At 46.4% G+C, this 15560-nt stretch overlaps 1 protein-coding gene across 2 annotated transcripts in view, besides 1 other annotated feature; it reads left to right on the top strand.

Moving 5' to 3' along the window:
• Maml3 (mastermind like transcriptional coactivator 3) overlaps nucleotides 1-15560 on the top strand; it is a 418000-nt gene that overhangs the window by 305716 nt on the left and 96724 nt on the right. The window lies entirely within an intron of this gene.
• Nucleotides 7735-11752: an enhancer, noted in NCBI's record as "VISTA enhancer mm1452". NCBI's record gives its function as "enhancer in: neural tube[5/6] | hindbrain (rhombencephalon)[4/6] | midbrain (mesencephalon)[3/6]" and the evidence as "EXISTENCE:transgenic organism evidence [ECO:0001131][PMID:17130149]".

Genomic DNA, 15560 nt, shown 5'->3' with positions numbered 1-15560 from the left:
TGGGATCCATGCTCATAAAAGCTTCCAGCAGAGCAGCAGGAAGAATAATCCCCAAGCTGATAAGAATTAGGTATGAACTCTTATGAACACACTAGTCAAAGATTGGCCCCCAACTCTGAACTTACCCAAGAAAGACAAAATAGCCCTTCCAGACACTATTGAGCCTGACCACCTCAGCTTTCACAAGTGGAGGGGGCTTGGACAATGTAACAAAGGGATTTTTGGGATGCCTAGAAGTCACTCTCAAAGACTATCTCAGGTGCCACAGTGCAGTCTTCTTAGGGGTGGGAGGGAAGCACCTTGGACAAGGGTGTCCCTTTCTTTTTATTCCAGAGACCTGCACTCACTGGTGAAGAGACCAGAGCCACTTAGCTGGAAACATCTGCAGCAGATGTGCCCCCATCCCCTCCCATCCCTCCCTATGGAAAAGCTGACAAGGGACACAAAACTGTTTCCACACCTCTGTCTCAACGTTGGCTTACAAGTGAGGAGGATTGATGTTAAGCAGAGCTTACAGTAATGGCCTCATTCTCAGTGATTGTTCTAGAACAGGCACAGCTCTGTTCTTCCTGCTTCGGATCTCCATGCTCATCCATTGTTCTTCATTGCCCAGTGCTTGTTGAGGGAGCTCTGTAGCGTTTACAGGTATAAAAGAGCATGCAACTATTTTTCTTCCTTGAAGTCATTGTCTATATTTAGGTTAGCGGTGTGATGAGAGATGTTGATGTTTTGTGAGTCACACTGAAAATTACCTCTCTAGATACAGGCAGAATGGGAGGCTCTTAGAGCCTTGCCTCTGCCCTGTGCCATGTAGACCACTGCTGCCCCAAAGCGAGATCATTAACCCTCTGCTACCTGCCAACGCTCTGCACAGCTGGACGGGGTCAAAAAGATCTCACCCTCACCCACCACAGGGTGACAGAGGGAACGTGTATGACCAAAAGGTGAGAGGGAAGGTTGCAAGGAGTTTTGTAACTCTTAACTGGAAGTCCTTGCCCAGAGCTCTGCATTGCCAAGTAGGAAATGTGCCCCTGACTTGCCCAGTATGCAAATGAATGACCCCCACCACCCCCCTTTTACCGTGCAAACGTTCAGAGGGAGAAAGCCAACACCCACCTCTCCTTCCTTCACTGAACTGGGAGACAATCTCAGCCACCCACCCCACCCCCAACGCCCTGTTTGTTCTTCTCATTTTAGGAAAGATACTCTAATTTTTCCCCCTCTGTGCTTCTTTTGAAAGGGAAGGAGGGGCTTGCATTGAATTGCTCTTCGGCTACCTCCATCTAGATAGGCTTCATTAATTTGATAAGCCGACACCAAAAGAGAGGGGTAGGGGTGGGGGTAGGGGTGGGAGTGGGGGGCTGCCTAGGGGCTGCCCTGAGGTTTCAGAAGATGAACTGCTAATGATGTTGAAAAAGTACCTTTTCAGATTGTGTGGTCCCTCCGGAAAACCAGAGCCCTTCCTCCCTTTTTCTTATTGTGGTATAGAAATTGAAAAATAGAAACCTGGTTGCAACTGGGGGTGTGTGGGGGGGAGAGTATGTGGGCTGGTGGGGAGGGCGAACAGACAGATGCATCCCTGAGGGGAAGTTTGCAGGGGCCTCTTCTCTGACAGTGTATCTGATATTGTCATGCTAAAGAGTGAAAAACTAATGGGGGGGAAAGATTAATTTGCTAGGTCAATTATTGAACAGACTTGCTTGATACTTACAAAACTCGTGAAATTAGCGCATGATTGACAATATGAGTATTGTATTCAACATCCGTGATCCTCTGACTCAAACTGAGTTGGATACAAATCACAGGCTTTGGACATTTTCAGTACACTCAGGTTTGTTACCCTTCCCCATCCTCTATCATGATGGAAGCTGGTTAGACCTAGAACAACCATCCATACTCTCTGCCTCAAACAGTCCGTCAGAGTTTATGCCCGTTGTCTTTGTTTGGTTGACAAACTATTCACTCTTTATATCTCAACAACTGGGAGATACTAATAAGTCCCTGGTTTCACTGTGATTTATTGTATTTATTACATTTGTTACATTAACTCCTGTGTGCATGTGTGTGTGTGTGTGTGTTGTGTTGTGTGCTTGTGTCATTTCCTTCCTTCAACCACGTGCTGTCCCAGGATTGATTTTCCAAGTAGTCAGGCTTGGCAGGAAATTCCTTCATCCACTAAAGCCACCTTGCCAGTTTGGGGTTTTAATTTCATTCTCCATTTTTCTTGCGTATTTTCCAAGACCATTTTCAAAGATATGCAGAAAGTATGTGTGTGAAGCACTCTGAGTCTAGAAGGGCATTTAAGCTAGGATTTATTTATTGTTTCTGGTGACAATATGAAGACTCTGAAGATATGGAGCCATTCTGAATACTCATGAATCACAAGCCAAAACCACGCAGTGGCCAGCTGTGCCTCACAATAAACACCAAGGTGGGCTGGAGTGTCACTAACCATCATTACTTATGTGAGCACAAGCCAGGCTACTGACCCCTGGAATTTCTGCTCCAGTAAATATTTCACTTCCTCCTCAATTTGGCCAAGTGACAGTGATTACTTGGCTGTGTCAGAAGCAACTGTGGCTTGGACCGGGGGAGCTGTGCGGAGCCTGAGGGCTAGGGGTGGGTACACGTTTCAAGCGGATGAGCAAGTCTTTTGCACTCATCAATTCAAGTAACTGGAGTCTAAATTAGAATGGCTAATAGGCGTTCATTCCTTAAACAAAAATCTACCAAGCACCTCTTTCATGCCAGCCACTGACATAGGTCCTAAAATACAGAACTCTACCCTGGAGTCGCTTCCATTCAGGCAGACAATACACAGTAGCCAAGTACGGGTTATGAGGCTCTTACAACAACAGCAAAGAGAGAAAGTGGACCCAGTGAAGAAAGATGGAGAAAACAACCAGGGCATGTGGCCTGAGAGCTGCTCAGGACTTCAGTTATATCCCATTCTGCCACCTCTACCGGGATCACACACAAACACGGAGGGCGGGGAAAAGACAGCACTGCTCCTGCGCATGCGCACTGAAGCCTCAGCCCCAGGAGCGTCAGGGACACCAACGGCTGCCGTTCCTTCTCAGTTGCATTAGCCCTGACCGACATGGCTAGTGTGTGTGTGTGTTTTGTCTGTCTGTCTGTCTGTCTGCACATACTAGGAAAGGACAGAGTTGGACAGCCAGTGAGAAGTAAAGACCCTGCCTTTGTGGTAAGCACTGTGGTTCTCAGTTGTTCCTCTTCTTCTTCTTCTACTACTACTACTCACACACACACACACACACACACACACACACACACACACACACACCCCACACACACACATCTGGGACTTTTGGCCAGGTTCTAGGCCTGCTTCTCTGCCTTCGAGGTGGTTTACCCTGATCTTGACAATGACCATAATGGTGAATTCTGAGGTATGCCTATTTCATTTTGCCTGATCTGATTGACAAGGGGTCATGTATTGATATTCTAAGGAGGATGAGCTAGCACCCTGAATTTCCTAAGGACAAGACGATGCAGTTGCCAGTTGTCCAGGCTGCCTTCTATCGGGGCCGTCTTATTAACTCCGAAGCTCTGCTTTGCCTTCTCTTGTGTGTTCTACACTTAAAGCCAAATAAGAGGTCCCTAAGTCCACCCCTGCCTGGCATCGGGGCCTTTCGAGGGGACATACTAGGCGCACCGCTGCTGTTGGTCTGTGCACTTGTGGCACCGCTGTAATGCTGATAGGCCCAGTCTAGTGAAAAAGCAAAAGGCAGTTCTGCGCCTCCTTTCCCATTCTTTGAGACTGCAGTGAGGGTGACTGGCTCCCAGCCTGATATGGGCTTGACATGTGGGGCAGTCCTGAGTTCAATTCCTTGGGGCCTATACCATCCCACGTAGGCAGCCATCCAGCCAGGATCCTGGTGCCTGCCTGCCTGCCGAACCACGGCTGCTTTCTCCTTGTTTGTGGTCAGTGAAAGGAACAGGCTCAAGCGAAGCCCTCTCCTGATGGAGCAGATACTGTGTTTAAGGATGAAGAACGTGGCCTCGCCATATGTCTAGGGCCAATAAAGGGCCTCCTGAGACTGAAAGACATGAGGGCGGATTTTTCCTGCAGTGAACCTGTTGCCCTGAGTTACCACGTGAGGCTGGCAGGAGGCCTCTGTCCAGAACTCCAGCAGGAACTCCATGCTAACCAGAGTCGGGACAGCTCCAGGTCTGACATGATGCTGAGCAGCAGAAACAGCCTTGTCATTCCAGAGCATCCTAGAGCGATTCTAGAAAAGCCACCTATCCGTTCTTTTCGCACCTCATTGGTTGTCCATTGCTCTTTAGGGACCTCCAAGTGCTTGACCTGGTGACTCTAAGAAAGCTATTCTAACCGTAGGATCAGCGAGCTAAGAGTGTGGCTCAGTGGTAAAATGCCTGATGGGGATGCAGGACCCAGAGTTCCATCCCCAGCACTGCCACAACAAGCAAACAGATAAAAACAAATGAGCAGAGATGTGATTCTAGATGTGGATTTATTCTAAGCCTGGTGGCACAGGCCTATGATCTCTAATAATTGGGGGTTTGTAGCAAGGGGATCACAAGGGTCAGGCTTGCTGGGCCCCTCAGTGAGACCCGGTTGTAGAACAATATGTAAAAATGAGGGCTGGCATACAGCTCCATGGTGGGACGCTTGTCTGGCATAGGCAAGGCTCAGTTCCATCTCCCACAGAAGGAAAGAAGAAAATGGAAGGGCAGGGTAGGGGAAGGAAACAAAGAAAATAGTGCACGGGGTTAATATGTTCATCGTCACAACATTGGTAGTTGTAAATATTTGAGGGAGGGTCTTAAATGGCTAAAAGTAAAGATTTAGCTAAATAAATTATGGGACATTAAGCTGCTATTAAAGTACCATAAAATAATGCTTAATGCCCTGGGGTCCATGTGAATGAAAGAAAAATTATAAAACAGTAGTTCTAATATTTTTATTCTTTTTCTTAAAGGGCAGAGAAAAATATATTTATTTGGAGCTAGTTAGGACTGCGATCCAGGAGAAGACAGATTCAAGCCATCATGAAAGTGTGTTCTAGGGCTGGAGAGATGGCTCAACAGTTGAGAGCACTGGCTGCTCTTCCAGAGGTCCTGAGTTCAATTCCCAGCAACCACATGGTGGCTCACAACCATCTATAGGGAAATCTGATGCCCTCTTCAGGCAGGCAGATGTATATGCAGCAGAGCACTCATACACTGAATAAATTATATTAAAAAGAAAGAAGAAAAGAAAGGTACTCCAATCCCTTCCCCTCTTTTTAAAAAAGATTTTTGAAGAAAGATCTCTGTGTAGCCCAGGTTGACCTCATGCTCAAAGCAGTCCTCCTGCCTCAGCTTCCCCAGTGCTGAGATTTCAGACATGAGTCATTACATTTGGCAAATCTAATATCTTAAAGAACAAAGACATTAACAGTTTGATTTTAATGGAATAAAAAAAAATGTAGATTTTTTTCACAATTAAATCTGGACTAAAAATTTTAAGAAGGAAACTAGAGAAAAACTCAACAATGGGAAAAAATGATTTTTCTTAAGTACCAAAGTTTCCACTGAAAAGACAGAATAGGAGCCAATGCAATAGTGTGTGGCAGCAGAGGCATGCACTGCCAAACATTCAATCCCTGAGTTCCACATGGTGAAAGAATAGAACACACCCCACCCCTAAGTCGACCTCTGACCCCCACAATCGTGCTGTGGCATCTATGTACACATGTGCGCGCACACACAAAAATAAGTGTTTTTAAAATAAATGATAGAATACCTGAACACCAGGGTTGAAATCATTTTATGGTTCTTTAATTTTCTTCTTGACCTTAAAGCACATTTTACTGAAAGTTATCCTCAGATGTGAACTATATATCTGTTTAGTTCCGTGCCCCTTCAAAAGTAGTCTCTTTCAATGGAAAGCTGCAGGGGGATTGGTGCCATTTGTGTGAGTGTTGCTTCACTGCCAGGATATTGAGAGAAGTTAGCCAGTTGGATGGCACATCAGCTTGGAGACGCAAATGTGGAAGGGTGCCGCCTACCCACCAGGTGTGGGTTTGGCTTTTTGGCATTGGTGAGGATGACTCTACCACCAACCCTCCACAGGGCTCTCTTCCACAGCATGAAAGTAAAAGATCATGTCCCTAAACATGGAATAAGAGAAGGAAGGACCCAGCTCTTTTGATGCTGAACGGCACCCAGACTAAGATGAGAAAGTCCAATCTTAATATCACAGGGATCAGAGTGGGAAAAGAGCACATTCCTCAACACACAGGAAATCAGGTATCAATGGAAGCTAGTTTGTATGGCAAGAACTTTTGATTTAGCATATAAAACTGCCAAGAGGAGGGTCAGGTGGGAAAGGTCTTCCTAGCTGGGCAGGATTAAATTAGAGAGAAGTCTGAGTCCAGCATTTGTAAGAAAGCTATCTCATAACCCCAGGGTTTAGCTGATCTTGCTTCCATAATCCTCTCTCTGAGAATGCTGGAGTGTTCAGAAAAGTGTCTCTTCCACATATGGCCAGGTAACTAGTGTCCATACAAGCCAGTTAGAAGAAAATAATCCCCCTCATGTGGCGCTAGCTTTGCCCATATAGCCATCTAAATGACTGTAGACGTCATACCTGCCTTCCCTCAGCCAAAGTTGACCAGGTAATGTGATGAGAGACTGTGACGCTTCTGTGTTGGGAAGAAGCTGCCGAGGGTCCAACCTTCCTCTTAGTCTCACATCCAAGGGTTCACTTAAGCTGCTTGCGGTTCTTCTCTGCCTCCTCTCCCTCCTGCCTTCTGTGATCACTGAAGGTACAGAGCTTCTTCTCTTGCCTCAGTGACCCACACACTGCAGGGAGTCAGAGCCGCAGCCCCTAAGTTCTCTCCAGCTGGATAGCCTGGAGCACTCGCTGCTGTCCTTGGCCACCAAGACTTCTCTCTGTTGCCCTGGTACAACCAGATGCCAACTGAGCCAGAAATTATTTTCCCAGATGTTCATAAGTTCCCCCATTTGGTGGCGATTTCATTTTGCCCTACATTTTAGCTGTTTACCTGTTTGACTTTGGTTTGTGTCAGTGCTAAGAACTACAGCAGAAACCTTGTTCATGCCAGACAAACGCTGTATCACCAACCCCAAGTTCTCCAGCATGTTTGCTGGGAGCAGCAAAGGCTAAGGAATAGAGGGGATGTGAACTAGGAAGAGGCTGGGACAGATTCCTATTCTTCCATGGGCAGGCCAAATGGTTTCATACAGCAGGCACTTAATAAGCACTATAATTGGATATATACAACATACTGCATGAGTTCCAACTTGATACAGTTCACACCTGTAGTTCTATGTAAGATAGAGTCTTTGAAATTAGAAGGAGCTAAAAGATCCCAATTGTGAAGTCTATTCAATACCTATTCTATTCTATAGCTATAGCTATAACGATCGCTGACATTTTAGAGTGTGTGCTGCTTTCTAGGCTATAAACTAAGTTCCTTCCATGCACTACATTATTAGATTGTCCCAGCTCAAGGAAGTGGGCTTCGTGATGGGTAAAAGAATATTTTGCAGTGATTTCTCCAGCTCTTATTGATATTCAATGGTATTTGATCATTTTCCTATTCCTAAGAACCTATAAAATAAATCAATTCTGGTGAGCTTGGCTTTTTTCTAGTGTAACTGGAGGCAGTGATGGTACAGCCTCAGTGACTACAGAAAACGTCATCACCGAGGTTACTCTTGATGTGTATTTATGATCATACGCTGTGTGCCAGATACTTAGGAAATGCTGGAGACAGAAAATGGAGATTGCCCCTAACTTCATGGCTATATCAGTAACCACAGAAACAGACAGCAGTGAACCAAGCATGCAGACACTTAGTGATCGTCCCCAAAAAGTCGGTGCTGGGAAGAAAAGACACACAACACAGCTGTGAGTTTGAATAAACAGTGGACGGAGATGGGGCTCTGTCTAGAAAGGCTTCTCTGAGACCCGAAGACCAGTGGTGACAGTCCTGGAAGTGCTGCTTCAGGCCCAGCAGCTGGAGCATCACACAGGGACCTGCAGGAATCACAAGTGACTGGTTCCCTCAGACCCACGAAACCAGAGACTCCACAGTGGTGGCTGGCCAGCTTTGTTCCTTTAAGTCTGAGAAATCTTTTTTTATTTCCTTTGTGTGTGTGTGTGTGTGTGTGTGCGTGTGTGTGCTTGTGTACTTGTGGTTGAAGAGTATGTATGTTCTGGGTGTGCTCACACACACACACACACACACACACACACACACACACACACGGTGCATGTAGAGTCCAGAAGTTGACCTCAGGTGTCTTCATCCATCAATCTCCACCTTATTGACTGAGGCAGAGATGGATGCTGAACCCAGAGCTTGCTGGCTGAGCTGGTTTAGCAAGTTCGCTTACCCCAGGGATTGCTTGTTTCCTCTTGTGGGGCTCTGTCATTACAGGCTGTCACACCCCATGGCTTTTTGGTGGGTGCTAGGGGTCCCAGGTTTGTGTGGAAAGTGCTTTATCCATCAAGCCATGTCTCCAGTCCCTCTTTCTGTACTTTATCGTCTTGGGGTTTCAAGATGGACCCTCACTCTGTATTCCGGGCTGGCCTTAAACACAGGGCAATCCCCCTGCTTTGGCCGTCCAAATGCTGTGATTACAGGCATGTGCCACTATTTCTGTTTGTGTATGTTGCTTTTTAATGCTTTTACTTTTTATTATTAACACATAGTAGCTGCACATACATACAGGATACAGTGTGACATTTCAACACATGCATATAATATATAATGATCCATTCAGGGTGACTGTCATATTTGTCACTTCAGACAAAGGTCACCTCCTTCTCTGGGGAAGAGCCAGAGTCCTTTGTGTCAGCCATTTTGAAATTTTATGGAACGGCTGTCAGTTGCTGTTGTACCACAGTGCTAAAGAATGTTTAAAGTTACTTCCTCCTGAAGGGCCCTCCTCGAGCCATGAGCATCCTCTCCCATCCCTCCTGCTCCTGATCCCGGGCTCAAGTAACCATTATCCTACTCTCTGTTTCTGTGAGAGCAACCCTTTAGCTTCCGGGTATGTGTGAACACGATGCTGTTCTATTCCGGACTTATTTCCTCCATTCCAGCCTTGTTGCCATGAGTGGCAGAAGTGTACATTATACAACAAAGCAACCTTCCACTATTATGCGATAAGATAGTGTTGCACAATGTTGTGCAGTAAGATAGTGAGACAGCTAGGAGATTGGGATGGACTCTGAAGTTTGGGGACCAGTACTCAAGCCTCAAAAGTGGTGTCGGGATGGGCTAAGACAGAACGTGGTGACTAGGAAAAAGCGTGTCGTGACGTCCTAGGGCTTAGAGGGACACAGCTCATGGGCAGGGAAAAGTGAGGTGGGGTGAAGCTGGGAAATAGTCTGGGGTCACGTCATTTCCAGGATTCTACCCGCTGTGCTAACAGTGAAGAGAGGCCGCTGAAGACTGACAGGCAGGCTGTTCTAGTGCAGTTGTAGTTGCATTTTTGGAAACCTCCATCTGACCACACAGCTGGTGGAGGGGAGTGGGCACGGAGAGAATTATTTGGAAAGAACTTTAGCCCTATAATTTGAAGGCTGAGAGAACGGGGTGAGAAGAAAGAAAGACAGGAGTAAGTGAATGGAATTCAGTACAATAGACACCGCGCCCTGGAGGCCTACAGTAAGGGCCTTGCTGATATTGGAAAATGGACCTTGAAGGAGAGGGATGTATTGGTTGGAGCCTAGGTTCCTGACTTTTAAAATCAGAGTGACATTGATGCCCATAGGCCCTGAGAGAATAGACTGTCAGAGGAACGTCATGGCTGGGGTCTGCCCTAGAGGGATCCTGCAATATCATACACTTGCAAGGAACTAGAAAGAGGGAGACCCGCCCAGGAACTCTAAGGCTACAGAGGGACCACCTCAGCCCTTCCAAGGGTAGAGCGTTAGCGTCTGGGGCGACAAAGCAGTTGAGCGTCCCCCTGTCATTGTGGCTGCTTATAGCCCCGGTCTGGGAAAAGGTAAAGCTTAGGGGAACAGAAACTTGGCCTTTTCCTCATTTTCAGCTTTCCAAACCAAGCAGAGGCGGGCCATTTTCAACAGACACTACTGCCAATTAGAAGAGGCAAAAGACCAGCACAAAGTAGGCTCCCAAGATCTAGCCAGTTGAACTGAACCAAAACCATCCGCTTCCTGGGCCCCGAGAAGGTGCAACATGTCACAGGTCCTCAAGGAGAAAGGGGCTGGCAGGGAGGACCCCTGCATGAGAATTAAGACCTCTGTGACCCCCATCTGTTCCTCCTCTCCTCTCCCTCCTCTCCTGCTGCCATGGAGACCAGTCTGGAATGGCAGTAAGCCTTATGCCCCAGAGAAAACAATACAGTGTTTGAAGAGTGGAAGTTGGCCTCTAAGCACAAGCTCTGTCGCCCATCCCCCACAGCCCAGGATTCTTACAAAAGGCAGCTTTTTCCGCTAGAGGGTCAGAGCTCTGCTGTCCATCGATCTGCGTCCACTTTGTCCCTCGCTACTTCCGACTTGTTCATTTTTGAACTCACACCACACAGCCTGAGTGTCATGGGTCTGTTTAGTCGGAGAGGTGCTGATGTGACCGCGTCCCTTCTGCTCAGTGGCACAGAGCATCCCGCTCCTTTTTGTGTCTTTGAACCGCTGCTGTTGACTCACAGGCTGGAGCGGTTGGGCTGGGCTGAATTAGAAACAATGTAATCAACATCTCTATTTTTATCTCTGCTCTCTCCCCTCCCCACTGACTCACGGTTCTCTGTCTCAGAGCCCGGGATCTTAAAAGACTTGCATTAGATCCAGGGTGAATACGCACAGATGTGGTGTTTCTGCCATTCAAAGCCAGGAGTGGTTTTTCTTTTTCTTTTTTTTTTTTTCCTGATGCACTGGGCCCACACGTCAGTAGTGTTATTTATTGCCGTTCACTGCCATCTTCTTTGTGGCTGTGTTACAGCTCAAGCTGCCTTTCCCTCCTGAGGTCTAAGATAAATTTTGCAGACAAGGGAGGAACCCGGGTCTGATTTCTGAAATGAATCTTCAGAGAAAACTTCAGCACTGAACTAAAACTTTTAACTTTTCCCAGTTAATTCGGGAAGCCTGACCTGGAATCTACAGAAAGCAAAAACTAAATACAATATAGTAGTAGGTCCCCCCCCCCAAAAAAAAACCACCCCAACGATGAAGGATCTTTTTTTCCTGCCTAGACTTCTGCATGTTGATGTGTATTTTTAAATTTTTAATTCTATAGACATAGATATGCTAAGTGCTTGGAATTCTGAAGCCTTAGATTTGAGTCCCAACCTGATATTGCTTGCTATTTATAATCTTCAGCTGACAACTTAATTCCTATTTTTAAGATTTTTTTTGGTTTTATGATTATGTCTGCCTGAATGTATTTATATGCATCACATATGTGCAGGTGCCCACAGAAACCAGAAGAGGGCACTAGATTCCCCTGGAAGTAGATATACAATGATTGTGAGCCGCCCAGTGTGGGTGCTGGGAACCCAAACTGGGAATTCTCCAAAAGAAACACTCCTAACTGCTGAGCCATCTCTACAGTCCAAACATGTCATTTCTCCATGTCTTACTTTTCTGTTTTGTGAAATGGAGTTTGACCTCTCAAACATACGTTATATATCTTATAGAATTGTTCTGAGGATTAAAAAAAAATCTAACGAAAAAGCTTTAAAAATCTAGATTTCGTGAGGACTTTAAAACAAGGGCCAGCACATAACAATCTGTCCAAAAACAAATTAAAAAGTTGGCTATTTTCGTGCCTCAGGCCATATCTACCCGACTTAAGAAAAGTAATTCATCTTTAAAAGAATTTTCATGGGCCAGGGTGGTAGTTCAGTCAGTAAGGTGCTCAGGCATGGTGACCTATTTGGTCCTCACTATTCACATAAAAAGCCAGCCGGGGTGACCTGTGCTGGGAAAGAGGAGCTATCCTGGGACTCAATGATGAGCCAGCCTAGCCTACTTTATGAGCTCCAGGCCAGTGAGAGACCCAGTCTCAAGAAATCAGGTAGGCAGTGTGTGAAGAACATCCAAGGTTGCTTTCTGGCCTACACACACACACACACACACACACACACACACACACACACACACACTCTCCTTTAACAAGCACAGAACACCTCGGGATGTTGCCTTATCTATTCCAGAATTTATGAGCCATCCTTCTACAGAAACTAAGGGAACCCTGTGTTACAGAACGGACCTATTTTTCTTTCTAGCATAAGCGCAGCCTCTAACTCCCCAGTCTGCCTTTCCTAGAATTTTATTCTCATTTCATCAAAATTGGTTTTTGTGTTCTGTATCCAAGGGTACTTACACGTTCTTCTCCAGATAATTGTATTTTACATGCAGTGACTTTTTCTTGGCTTAGCTAATGTCACCTCATTAGACTAGACTCTAATGATGCTCTTTCTTTTCTACAGTGCAGCCATGACAGTAGCCTGGGAAACTCTCTGCAGAAGTTATCCTTTCTCTTCACCTGGGTCTCCCCATCACCTTGAGCCCTGCACACTTTACTAACTGAAGGGTTAGAATCCAAGGAGGGAGGTTCACAGAACCCCAATGCAAATAAAAGTCAGGCAGTCTCTGGAAAGCTCCCAGCCGCCCTGTGCGTCCCAGAAACTGCAGTAACCTAGTAGGTTAACACATCTTAGGAGTCACACCCTCTTTGCAGCTATCCCCGCTGTTCCAAAACTGCCTGAACCACAGAGCTTCATGCAATGTGCCATACCTGCACCACCGCCACAAACCAACACTCTGGGACTCTTGGGCACAGATTCAGAGAGATCAAGGTACCCGATCTCCCGTGTGGGAAAAGCTCACAGGAGGGCAGCGGAAGCTTGAGGCAATGAGATGCATCCTGTCACCGTCATCCCATGTAGGGGTTCAAGGCTAACTAACTACTTGGGTCTTTTGGTATTCAGCCTGTATCATTATCCAGGCACCACGTTTATATGAGAGGTTACTAAGTGAGTGTGATGAGAAGGGTTGGTCCTCACAACTCTCTCCTTTCTATCTTGTTTCTGCTTCCCAAAGCTTTCAAGTATTTCAGCTGTTTCTTCTGGGGTGAATCTGTTTCTAAAAGTATCCCCGTGGTTGATCCTTCGTTTCTCAAGCATGGAACGCAGGGAATTGTGCTCAGCTCTTCCACTTCTCCAGCAAGCTTCCTCTCCCCCTCCTTCGAAATTATAACTCCATGTATATTATACATTATATATGTATATATGTGTGTGTATATATATATGTATATGTATATATATATATATATATATATCACATGTCTAGGTAAGGTTTGTATTAGTGTGCATATGAGTCTGTGCATTCAATAGCTAAATAAATATTTTTCGTAAATGAGACAAATAGTGGACTTTGCCAACATTTCTACTGGGTACAATTTAGGACTTTTGTATCATTGCTGGTTGTTTTCTGTGTTGTTCACTCTTTGCCTCCTGTTCCCAGCCGTAAGCCATCCACAGAACCTTCACCTTTTGCCATTCATTTGCAGACATGCGATACAGGATGAGTTTCTTTGTCTTCAAGGACACTCCTGTGCCCTTCAGCTTCCGTCTGCAGAGGTGCTAAGATGGCTGGGAGCCGGTGGCAGAGCCCTTTGCTGCATTGCTCCTGTGTGGGATCCCTTGCTTGCAGATTCCCCGTCTCTTCTAGCTCCGTTTAGAAACCCATTTCAGGGAAGTGCCTTTTCTGATCACTGCCTGACTGCTATAACTTAGAAAACGTGTTCACTGGAAGGAGCTGACAGCAAATTACACTTCAAGGACTTTATTAGGAGAGAGTATGTCACTGCCGTGCGCAACCATGGTTGGACCTTGAGTGGGAGGGGCTTAGAAAAGATGGAACATTGTACTGCAGACAGTGCAATGAGGTCTTGAAGGGAGAGGGAGACATAGAATCATGGCTATGAGCAGCCATGTGGCCTACTAGACGATATTAGGAGCCTCTAGATCCTTTGTTCCCTTCAGATTCCTATGACAAATGGCATTTCTCTGTCTTGGAAGGTTTCAGGGCACCAGGGTAAGTCCCACACCATGTGACCTTGCCTGACCTAACCTATGTACCAGGAGCCATGAAAGCAGGCAGTAAGTAGGACCATGAGCATATCTCACATCTGTAAGGACGATGGGCAGCCTGCAAGGCCACATCTGTCCCAGAGAGAGAGGCAGGGAGCAGGGCCTGAGGGAAATGGGCAGCTACAGGTCTTTGATCTAACGCTGAGGAGAGAGGAGAGATGGTTTTTTGAGCACTTGCACGTGGGGAGGTCGATTCATACTTAGTCTAACTGAATGTAGGACACCAAGCTGCAAATGCCTTTAAAAAGGAAGTCTGAACCTCTCCATGCTTCACAGGAACGGAGGTGAACCGCCTCTGTTCCTGTCAGAAAGCTGACTCTGCCCCATTCAGACCCCCTCAGGAAGCTTCCAGAAGCTTCCCATTCAGACCCCCTCAGGAAGCTTCCAGAGGCTTTCAGAAGCTTCCCATTCAGGCCCCCTCAGGAAGCTTCCAGAGGCTTTCAGAATATCTGTTTTATTCCTTGGCGTTTTGGAATTCCATGGTGATGTGCCCCACTGTAATAATTTTTGCATTCATTGTTCAGGGACTGGAAGTTCCTATCTTTTGGTCCTGGAGAGTTTTCTTGTAGGACTTCACGACATCTTCCAATGAGCCCTTGTGGCAGTGTGAAACTGCTGTTATTTAATGTTGCCCCTTCTAGGCTGACCACCTGTGTTGTGGTCCTTTCCGTCTATTTTGCGTCTCTTTGAATTCCATTCCACTTTCTAAAAGGGCTTTTGTAATGTTTAGAAAAGAAATATTTCTGCCATGGTATTTTAAATCAGTGAAACCTTTTTTTTCTTCTTCTTATTTTCAGTCTTCATTTATAGCTCACCCTTGCATCAAACTCAAAAGCCTCCTGCCTCAGTTTCCCAAGTCTTGGGATTATAACTGTGTAACACCATGCCTGTTTATTTTCATGTTTATTTATGTAATGCCCTGTTCTTGGGGCTGGATAGCTGGCTCAGTGGGTGACACACTTCCTGTACAAGCATGAGGACCTGTGTTCAGATTCCAAGTAGCCATGTAACAAGCTGGTGGTGGTGTGCACCTGTGATGCCAGCGCTGTGTGCACCTGTGATGCCAGCACTGTGTGCACCTGTGATGCCAGCGCTGTGTGCACCTGTGATGCCAGCACTGTGTGCACCTGTGATGCCAGCACTGTGTGCACCTGTGATGCCAGCGCTGTGTGCACCTGTGATGCCAGCGCTGTGTGCACCTGTGATGCCAGCACTGTGTGCACCTGTGATGCCAGCACTGTGTGCACCTGTGATGCCAGCGCTGTGTGCACCTGTGATGAGAGCACTGTGTGCACCTGTGATGCCAGCGCTGTGTGCACCTGTGATGAGAGCACTGTGTGCACCTGTGATGCCAGCACTGTGTGCACCTGTGATGCCAGTGCTGTGTGCACCTGTGATGCCAGTGCTGTGTGCACCTGTGATGCCAGCACTGTATACAC

Source organism: Mus musculus, chromosome 3, assembly GCF_000001635.26.
Source record: "Mus musculus strain C57BL/6J chromosome 3, GRCm38.p6 C57BL/6J".
NCBI lineage: Eukaryota > Metazoa > Chordata > Mammalia > Rodentia > Muridae > Mus > Mus musculus.
This window is presented reverse-complemented; position numbering and strand designations above follow the sequence as displayed.